Consider the following 10,889-nt stretch of genomic DNA (forward strand, 5'->3'; position numbering starts at 1 on the left):
TCTTTAAAAATTCATTTTTAGGTGACTTGGTACACCTTAACTCATTACCAAGTGGCGACTCCGATTTTTTTACTTCAAAAACCCTTTTTAAACTATAATTTTGGGTCAAATCGTCGCATTCTCAAGCCCCCATTTAGACCCATTTTTCTTTTAAATAACAATTCATTTTCCAATCACAAATTGAATCAAAAAATACATTTTCTCAAACCATTTATTTATTTTATCAAAAAATGGGGCGCGACAGTTGGCGACTCCACTGGGGACTTGAGAGTCCGAGCAATCGATTTAGTCAAATTCTTTTCTTCTTTTAAACCTTTTTATTTATCACATTGGATGTTTAGGGTTGCATTTTTCCCTTTTCTAGGATTTTTGCATTTCGCGTATCAACTCACTTCCTCACACGTTTGCCTACGATTGTTTTGATGAATGGATGTTTGTATGTGATTCCGCGCTTTGCATTGCATTTGGGAGGGGATTCTACCTTAGAGCCTCGCGTGGGTTCTCGATCCCTCCCCTCCAAAACGTGCACTATCATACGCGCATACGCTTTATTATTCATCCCTCTTTATTTTCTTTTTAGTGGCTTGTCACGCCACTCCACCCTAGTAGGATTAGGAGACCCACTTGGACGTGTGATCGTGGCACGACGTGTGCGTAGCACGATCCAATGGGTCACTCGATCTTCCGCTTTAAACTTTGGGTTAATAGCCTTTAGTTTTTAGTCGAAGGTTGAGGATTTTTATAGATTCACTCAAACATGCAGCCGTGACACGATGTGTGCGTAGCGGTGTTTGGGGAATCGCTCGAGCCACCGACAAAGAACCTTGGGATTGATGACTCTTGGTTTCCAAGTCTGAAGGCTCGGGGACCTGAGCTTATCGAGTCTAGATGCATTAGTAAACCCTAACCTCATGCATCCATTTTAGCTTGCCTAGGGTAGAGTCAGTCATACCCTATTAGGGACACTATTCACGAGGGGAGGGGTCCAACCCCTTTCTCCCTTTTATTGCTTTATTTCTTTGTATTGATTTCGTTGCTACAATGTGTTATGTGTATTTATCTGGCTGAACTAACTTTTCTTGGTTTTATGTCCCCATTGCATTCACAAATCCTATCAAATAAGAGGTCTGGCATGACCTTCTTTTAGAACCTACCCTCGTAGATAGGTTATTGCACGTTTAAAGATTTAGGTATATTGCATTCATAGATTAATAATTGCATATCATTCTAGGCCTACCCTGGCAGATAAAGGGTTCCTTAGGTCACGTTTCATTTCGAATTGCACATTTTACCGCTTTAATAAATGGCATCATGCATAAACCCTAGAAAGGGAATGCCACTTAGGGGATCCCGTGTTAGGAATAAGCCGTCTTGTGTCTCGGATACTTAATCCAACGAGACTTGCACGTTTACATTTTGTCCATCCGAAGGGGTAGTGCACAAGGTAAGGTAGGATCCGATCATTTTCATAGAGTGATCTTTGGAATATGAGCATCTAATAATCACTTTTTGGCCATTTTATCAAAAATTGGTAAAAATCCCTTACGTGAAGGACATTAATTTGAAGAAATTCACAAATGATTCCTCCTATTGAGACGATAAATAAATTGAGGCCAAAATTTGATTTTTAGAAGGTCATAGACTAATGCACCTCAAAAATTTTTGAAATAACCAATGGCCGGACAATTCAACCAATCCATTTTGCCAATTCATTCAATAAATCATCAATTCATTTGACCAATTTACCCTTTTTAGGGTCACCTGGCCGATTTTGAATAAATCGTTAATTTATTTGACCAATTTACCCTTTTTAGGGTCATCCGGTCGATTTTGAATAAATCATCAATTCATTTGACCAATTTCCCCTTTTTAGGGTCATTTGACCAATTTACCCTTTTTAGGGTCATCCGGTCGATTTTGAATAAATCGTCAATTCATTTGGCCAATTTACCCTTTTTAGGGTCATTCGGCCGATTTTTGAATAAATCACTAATTCAATTTCATTCATTTGGCCAATTTACCCATTTGTAGGGCAACCGAGCCAATTTTGAATAAATCAAGTTTCGTTCAATCTATTCGATCAATTTACCCTTTTTAGGGTGATCGGAATTAATTTTGGATAAATTAAATTTCATTCAAATTCATTTGACATGTTTCCCCTTTTAGGGTAATCCGGTCGATTTTTAATAAATTGTCAATTTCATTTGACCAATCAGGGTGTCAATTTCAAATTAGGAAACTTAGTCGATTTTTGAGAAAACCATCCATTGCATCCAGCCATTTGATCAGTCGGGGTTTTGACCTGTGCTTCACTGAAAAATTTGGTCAACGAATTCCAATCTCTTCAATAGGAAGTTTGTCAAGATCAAACCCGTGCGTTTTGCAAATCAAGGGTGATCAATCTATTTGGACGAGGTCCTCATTTTAACAAACGTCTCTTCTCATTCCAATGGGCCAATTTTTCAAATCATTTTTCACTCCATGAGTTGATCGAATCCATCAGGTATGGTATAGTGCCTACCCTAGAGGATTGCATCCTCATTCTAGGCCTACCCTTGGCGCAAAAAGGGTTCCCCCATAGGACATGCATCCGAATTTTCTGGATATCTACTAACTCTTGCCTTTTTCTTTTCTTTTTCTTTATTTCTTTTGTAATAACTAAGCGAGGGTTAAATCTAAAAGCAATCTTTTCAAAATTCTCAGGTAATATTTAAACATAGCTTCTCGTCGAAGCCCCATCATAACGCGATCCCGTAGTCAAGTCCAAAGGAATCGTGTAAACATGAGTTCACAACCAGAACAGTCAGATAGGTCTGCTACTACCGCTCAACCCGAGACTGCAAGTTTGGGGATTCAGTTGACTGAGATGCTTACCAAGTTCGGAGAGATGGCGTCTGAGATGGCCGCTCAAAGGAAGTTGGATGATGAGCTAATTAGCAGCGGAGTTCAACCTGAACCTGTTCCCGCCAGACAGCCTGAGCAAGAGACATTTGTCCTACCTTCGGCCCACGCCACTGTTACTCCATCATTCCCTATTGCACCCGAAGAAACTTTCACCTATCCCACCACAAATTTGCCATACACTTACCCTCCTCATCCTTCATTTTTTCTTACTCACACGCGAGGTCCACCACCCCAAATCACTTCAAATATACCACCTGAGCCACATACCTTTTATCACCCTGTTGCTGAGCCATTACTACCAGACCATATTGTTCAAATCAAGGCAGAAATGGGGGAATCTTCTGCTCCCGTTGATATAAAGCTGCTCAAACGTCTTGATCGTTTTGATGAGTTTATGAGGAAGAGTCAGGGGTTGAACAAGCAAGGAGTCCTGGACTACGATGAGCTTTGTCTCTTTCCCAATGTGCAATTGCCTGAGGGGTTCAAAACTCCGAAGTTTAACAAGTATGATGGGACGGGCAATCCCAAGACACACCTCCGACTGTTCGCCAACAAGTTGGGTAGGCCAACAGATGATGAAAATCTGCCTTTGAGGCTATTCCCAGAAAGTCTGGAGGGGGATGCACTCGACTGGTATTCCAAGCTGAAACCTGAAGAAGCAAAGACCTGGCTGGACCTGTCCAATGCGTTTGTAAAGCAGTATGAGTATAATTGCGAGCTGGCTCCAACACGAACCACATTGGAAGGGACAAAGAGGAAGCCATCTGAAGATCACAAGACTTATGCCAAGAGGTGGAGAAAAATAGCTGCAAAAGTCGAGCCACCAATGACGGAAGACGAAATCATACGCACTTTCATTAAAGCACATGATCCGCCGTACTTTGAAGAAATTTTTCGCATGACTGGATGCTCATTTGCCGCAATTGTTAATAAGCTTGAGGAATTTGATGATTTCGTGAAGGCTGGAAAAATTGTTAATGTGTCTGCCCTAAAAACTCAAGTGGAAGCTTTGCAAAGCCAAGGAGGTAATGGGAAGAAGCAGCAATTCAAAAAACAAGAGGGGGAAACTACCTTCACCTGGAGTCAAAACCCTGTCCCAAGACCCAGACCTCAACAATACCCTACCTACTCAAACCCTTACTCTTACTATTTAAGTCCTCATCCTGTTTACCACACCAATATCACCCATCCTCGACCTCGCCCAAATTATGCCAACCCACCTACAACTCCTTTCCAAATATTTCAACCAAGCTTTCAACAAACTCGTCCTCGACCCCCTTACCACCAAAGATTTTCCCCACCAAATAGACCCACCTACAACTATCCCCGACCTACTCAGACCTACAATCAAAGCCGTACCCGAACTTTCACTAACCTAGGCAGGCCTTTAGACCAATTGTATGAGCAATTGAAGGCTGCCAACAAAATTGGTGTGATTCCCCCTCCAATTTACCTTCATGGCATGCCTGCTGGGTACAATCCACATGCTATTTGTGCCTATCATTCGGGAGTACCTGGTCACTCAACCGTCGATTGCAGGGCACTCAAGCACAAAGTCCAAGACATGATCGAGGCAGGGGAAATAATGCTAAGGAAAAGAGGTGAACAAGAGCCGAGCATAAGTACAAATCCTTTCCCTGAACACAAGGACACCTTCGAAGCATCCACCTCCAATGACGAAATTTGAAAATCCTGAAGGAGCTTTGCATAATTTGAATGGTCGAGTATCTTCCCTCTCGAAGGGAATTTCGGTAAATCTAGGGGTTGTTATTTACTAAGGTTCACGAAAACCATTTCTTGCATATGTGAATAGCTTAATGAAAACATCTTTTGCAACTAAGTTTTTGTCTTGTTTCCGTTTTGATTAGTTTTTCCATCAAATGCATAATTTGTTTTTTCTGTTTATTTGATTATTGTCCCGAATTTTTAATTCTTTTAGATGGCCAAAGATGGAATTATTTGACCATTTGAATATCACTGTTCTGGATTCCGATAATACCATTCATTCAAAAATTTCTTCGTGAAAAATTCCTTTGTTGAAAAGGCCAAAAATCCCTTCGTTTGAAAAGGCCACAAATCCCTTCGTTTGAAAATGCCAAAAATCCCTTCGTTGAAAAATCCCTTCTTTGAGAAGGACAAAAATCTCTTCTTTGAGAGACCCCTTCGTGAAAAATCCCTTCATTGAGAAAGTCTTCATTGAGAAATTCCTTCATTGAAAAAGTCTTCATTGAGAAATTCCTTCATTAAGAAAGCGTTCATTGAGAAATCCCTTTATTAAGAATTCGTTCATTGAGGAAGCCTTCATTGAAAAATCTCTTCATTGAGAAAATCCCTTCTTTGCCAAGTTCGAAGCTGATTGATTAAAGCAGCGTCACCGACAATTGATTTTGATGGATGAAAAGCAGCTGAACGCCATGTGCCATGGCTAATGTTATCAAAGTGCGTGGCCTGTGTTCATAGCAAAAGGTCCGCCTCCGAGCCTTTAGAGAAGGAGGACAAAGAGTTAAAGCGAGTTTTGCCAATGCAAGATGAAGTCAAAGACGAATTTGATCTAAACTGGTAAGGACATTTGTCATTCAAAAAGGTGCCACCGAGTGGAGCACTTATCCTTGAAGAGATGGATGGGCAAACATTCTCTCAACCTATCAAATCAGACATGTGTAAGAAGTCTTTATTTTTTATTATGCAAATTTCTTTTGGGAAATCATGCAAGGGACGAGGTAAAAGTCAGGCCATCTTCCTTTCCAATCAAAACATTTCATCCCTAGTTATCCCCTTTGAGCCATCAGAACAGTAATTTTCGTTTGGCAGCCCCTGAGAGTTGCAAACCCCACACTGGGGCAAATTTATTTTGGAAAAGAGATGATCAAAAGAAAAAAAAACCCTACACTGGGGCAAATTTATTTTGAAAGAGAAAGAAAAAGCAGAAAACCCTACACTGGGGCAAATTTAGCTTTGAAGAAAAATGCAAAAAAAAAAAAAAAAAAAAAAAAAATTCAATCAAATTGGGGCAAATTTCCCTCAATTTCATTCGAAATTGAAGATGATTTCAAATGATCTCAGGTTATTTCACCTCTCATAAGAACAAATTGCGTTCAAGCCTTAACTTTTCTTGAAACACCCCACCTGACCTCATTACAAAAGCCCAAAAGTCCTGGCTTTCGTTCTTTGCTGTATCTCTATCAAGAAAATTTGCTAATCAACTGGCAGGTAATGTCCGTAATGTTTTCGCCTAATCTCATAAGGGAGGTACATTCTACTGATGCCAGAAATCTTCAAATCATGTTTCTAAGTCGATCATGGTCGAGATATTTCTTTGTTCTTTAGGTGAAAATCCGAAAGGGCGAAAAAAAAAAAAAAAAAAAAAAAAAAAAAAAAAAAGGGTGAGGGCAACCTTGGTGAAAACCCGAAAGGGCGCCAAGGCAGGTTTTTGGCAGCAAGCAAGCATGAAAAGGAACAGCTGATGACTTGGTTCATTTGGATTTTCTCCTTATTTTTGTCATACCTCAGCCAACATTGAATTCCAGAGCAAAGATGTCCAGAGAATTGAATATGACATCCGTTGGCTAAAGCTGTGTCATTTTGTAAAAACAGTCTTTTGCAAATACATTCTTAGGAAACTCATTTTTTCCAAATTACTTGCATTTATGGCATTTTTGTAGAATTTAAGCACAAATGGTTATGTGTGCATTCTTGTGCATATTCTTTCTTACATGACATGTGAATTTTCTTGCATACCTCATTCTTTATCATTGAATTTTGGTGAATAACAATCCCAGTGGTTTATTTCAAAAGTATGCTTGGATTCAGTCATCTTTTGGGAATAGTTGAAATTCAGCCAAGCCAGCTACACAGACTTCGCAATATGGCAAAGCACATACCTGGTCAGTTTGAAAATCGGAAAAGCCTTAGGGTGAGAAATCCAACTCAATCGACTGCCGCAGCAAAAGTTGATAAAGGCCTTGAAAGACTCATGTTTACACGATTCTCAAAGGAAAACGGATCAAATGATGGTGGCAATTTCTTTGTTTTTTCTCTCTTTTGCAGAAAATTGCATACACAGATGAAAGTAAGCACACCTCGCACTGGAATCGGTGTCAGAAAGAGTCCTCCGGTGAACAAAGGCAGATTGAAAATGTCGCAAGCAAATTTCATCAAAAAAAAAAAAAAAAAAATGCAACAGCATGGCGATACAGAATCAACTCTGGACTCACATTGCAAAAATTCATCATACTGGGGCAAATTAATTTTTTGGAAAGATTTTCAAAAGTCAAAAAGAAGAGCAAAGGAAAAAAAATCATCAATCAAAAATCAACACAAATTTTATCACGGCGGGCTCGGGTTTAATCCCACTGACCGATTGTCAAAAGCATTTTCGGGTCAGTCCCACGATCAAAAGCATTTTCGGGTCAGTCCCATGATCAAGAGCTTATTCGGGTCAGTCCCATGATCAAAAGCATTTTCGGGTCAGTCCCACGATCAAAAGCATTTTCGGGTCAGTCCCATGATCAAAAGCATTTTCGGGTCAGTCCCATGATCAAAAGCATTTTCGGGTCAGTCCCATGATCAAAAGCATTTTCGGGTCAGTCCTATGATCAAGAACTTATCCGGGTCAGTCCCATGATCAAGAACTTATCCGGGTCAGTCCCATGATCAAAAGCTTATCCGGGTCAGTCCCATGATCAAAAGCATTTTCGGGTCAGTCCCACGATCAAAAGCATTTTCGGGTCAGTCCCACGATCAAAAGCATTTTCGGGTCAGTCCCATGATCAAAAGCATTTCCGGGTCAGTCCCATGATCAAAATCTTATTCGGGTCAGTCCCATGATCAAAAGCATTTTCGGGTCAGTCCCACGATCAAAAGCTTATACGGGTCAGCCCCATGATCAAAAGCTTGTTCGGGTCAGTCCCACGATTCAAAGCTTATGCGGGTCAGTCCCACAATTCAAAGCCTGTTCGGGTCAGTCCCGCGATTCAAAGCTTATTCGGGTCAGTCCCGCGATTAAAGCTTGTTCGGGCCAGTCCCATGATTTAAATTTCCTTCTCTAGTCAGTCCCAATTTTAATTTCCTGTCCGGGTCAGTCCCGTTTAAATTTCTGTTCGGGTCAGTCCCGTTTAAATTCTTATTCGGGTCAGTCCCGCTTTAAATTTCTTGTCTCAGTCAATTCCTTGTTAAATTTTTCTTTCAAAAGAGGTCAGTCCTCATTTTCAAAAAATGGCAGTCGTTCGAGTCGTTCGTGACCGAATGACACAGGTAAGTGTTTGGTGTCTACTTCTTTGTCTCAAGTTTTTCCAAAACTCAGACAAAGAGGGGCAAACTGTAGACACCAAATTTTGGTACGATTTATTTATTTTTGTTCATGCTAATTTATCTTAGTTATTCTTTTTATTTTCTTTAGTCGTTTACTTGTTTTATTTTATTATTTTTATTTTTAGTCTTTTTAATGTAGAATTTCTAAAAAAAAAAAAAAAAGAAAAGAAAATATGTTTTAGTTATTTTAAAATTCAATTTTTGTCTTGGAAAAAAAAAAAAAAAGAAAAAAGAAAGGGAAGAAAATTGTTCACAAAATATGTTTATTTCTTTTTAAATTCAATCTTTTGACTTTATTTATTTTTTTGTTGTTTTTTTGTTAGGTTATTTCGAAAACAAAAGAAAAGGAAAAAATGAAAATGAAAAATGGAAATTTGTTTTTTTTTTTTTGTTGTTGTTTTTAATTTATTTTTATCTAATGTTAATTAAGTTGTTTTCATCATTAATTATTATTGTTTTATTATTATCATTTTTGTTGTTTAATTAACTAATTAATTAATTTAAAAAAAAAAAAAAAAAACCGCAACTTCCTTTCTGCTCTGCAAACCATAAACCGAAACTTCCTTTCTGCTCTGCACAAATAACTCCCGGGACAGCAGCTTCAGCACCGCACAATGCAGCCAATCAAAATTCAATACCAACTCAACACTCAACCGACCTCTACATTCAAACATCTCCATAACCACGGCACCCACTTCATTCATTCCACTACACATATCAAACCACAACTGCACCTCATCTTCATTGTAGCATCCGAGAGCAAGTGAGTGAGAGCTGCACTTACAGCCGAGAGGAAGGAAAGGTAACGGGGAGCTCTTCGTTTCTGTTCTGTCCGTGAGCTGAGGGGAGAGAATCGGACACCACTCTGCACTTCCAAGACCTCCACCAGCTGAGCTCAACCACACCCACCAACTTCACAGCTAGCCTACGCAAACCAAACTCAGCCAGCCATACTTTACTTCCATAGCCAGCCGAGAGGAAAATGTTGCAGCAAACCATCGTGTGAGCTGAGCTCTTAACTGGGGCCACTCATTTTCCATTCCACTACCTCAGCTCACAACAACATTTCCCTGCCTTGGTATCATCGACAAGGGGAACCAGAGAGAGAGCCATGCGAGTGGTGAGCTGCAACTTCCCTGTTCTGTCCGAGAGTGCGTGAGAGAGGAGATAACCGTGCAAGCTTCAATCTCAACACTTCATCCTCGCTGGATCCATTTCTCCACTGCAGCACCACATCTTATAAACTACCGGCTCATCTCCACAATATTCATTTCATTACACTAGCTCCCCTCCATCACAACACCCTACTACCATTTTCTCCTCGACCACGAACCGAGAGCAAAAAGAAAGAGAGAACCGAGCCTTCCGTTTCTGTCCCTGTCCGTAAGCTTGAGGGAAAGAGAGAGAGACTTGTTGTTTTCTTCGTCTCACCTGCGAGCTGGTGAAGGGGACCGAGAGCCATCACTTTCTTCATCAACTCCACCGCCTGCAACAGCCAAGCAAATCAACCAAATCCCAAGCCCATCAGCGAGCCGAGGGGGAAGAACAAATCGCAGCATCTTGACGCGCGAACTAAGCTTCCAGTTGAGGTAGATTCTGGTTTTAGATTAGCTCACTAGTGGTAGATGCAGTGAATTATGGTCATGCATGAAGTGTTTGTGTCTCGGATGATGAAACCAAAGCATGAGAAAATCTGATTAGGAAGAAATTGGAATTTGCCGTGGGAGTGATTTGGAAAATGCAGATTTAATTCTGTCTCTTTGTAGTAGTTTGAGCTGATACATGCGTTTAACTAATTAAGAACAAGGTAATTAAGCTCTGCATGCAGCCCCTTGGTTCGGTTATGCTAGAAAAATAAGAATGAAAAACAATCTGGCCGGATGCAAGCTCATCCGAAGGTAGCAAACAGAAGTTCTGGTTTTCTTGGATGATTATGGCTGTTGTTTGAATCCGATTTTAAACTAGAAGTATTGATTAGCTAGTTAAGTATTTGCATGTTAAATTTTAGCACCTAATACCATGATTCAACCGAGGTAAATTCGGATTTAAGACCAACCAAGTGCTGGAAAATTTATGTGATTTATCCGAGGGAGTTATCAGGGCTGATTTTGGTCATCTTTTGCTTGTTTCATTTGGTGTTGAAGGGATGATAGGGAAGGTTTGGAGTTGATGTTGGTGTGTTTGTTTAAGGAAAAGTTTGAAAACAGGCTTAAACGTTGCAGGAAGAATAATTCTAGATTGCCGAGTAGATTTTTTTCGGTCTTGCCTCTTGAGTTTAGTCTTTCCTCTTTCGGACTTTCAGCTATGGTTTTTGTTTAGATAATGATTCCCTCCCATTTCTTTTTGGTTTGTTTGCCTAAACACTCTTAAACTGAATAAGGAAATGGCACGAATGTGGTTGCGAGAAAAGCCGAAGTTTATGGAGAAATTGCAGCAGTGTTCATTCCTTCAAAGGAAAAAAAAACTGTGTTTGAGTGTTGTTCCAGAAATTTTGCATCAGCTTTTTCTATTTTTGAACTCCTTCTTACGTCTTTGTTTGTTTGATTGTCGATGTCTTGTTTGTTTAGTTCAGAGTTCAGGTGTTAGATCAAGGAAACTTTGGTTAAGGTAGAGGTTTGAATCTGAATTTGATCTTGATAGGTGAAACTAAGAAAAATTGCAGCAGTTTCGTTCTT

This window comes from Coffea arabica, chromosome 7c (genome assembly GCF_036785885.1).
Source record: "Coffea arabica cultivar ET-39 chromosome 7c, Coffea Arabica ET-39 HiFi, whole genome shotgun sequence".
In the NCBI taxonomy this organism is placed as follows: domain Eukaryota; kingdom Viridiplantae; phylum Streptophyta; class Magnoliopsida; order Gentianales; family Rubiaceae; genus Coffea; species Coffea arabica.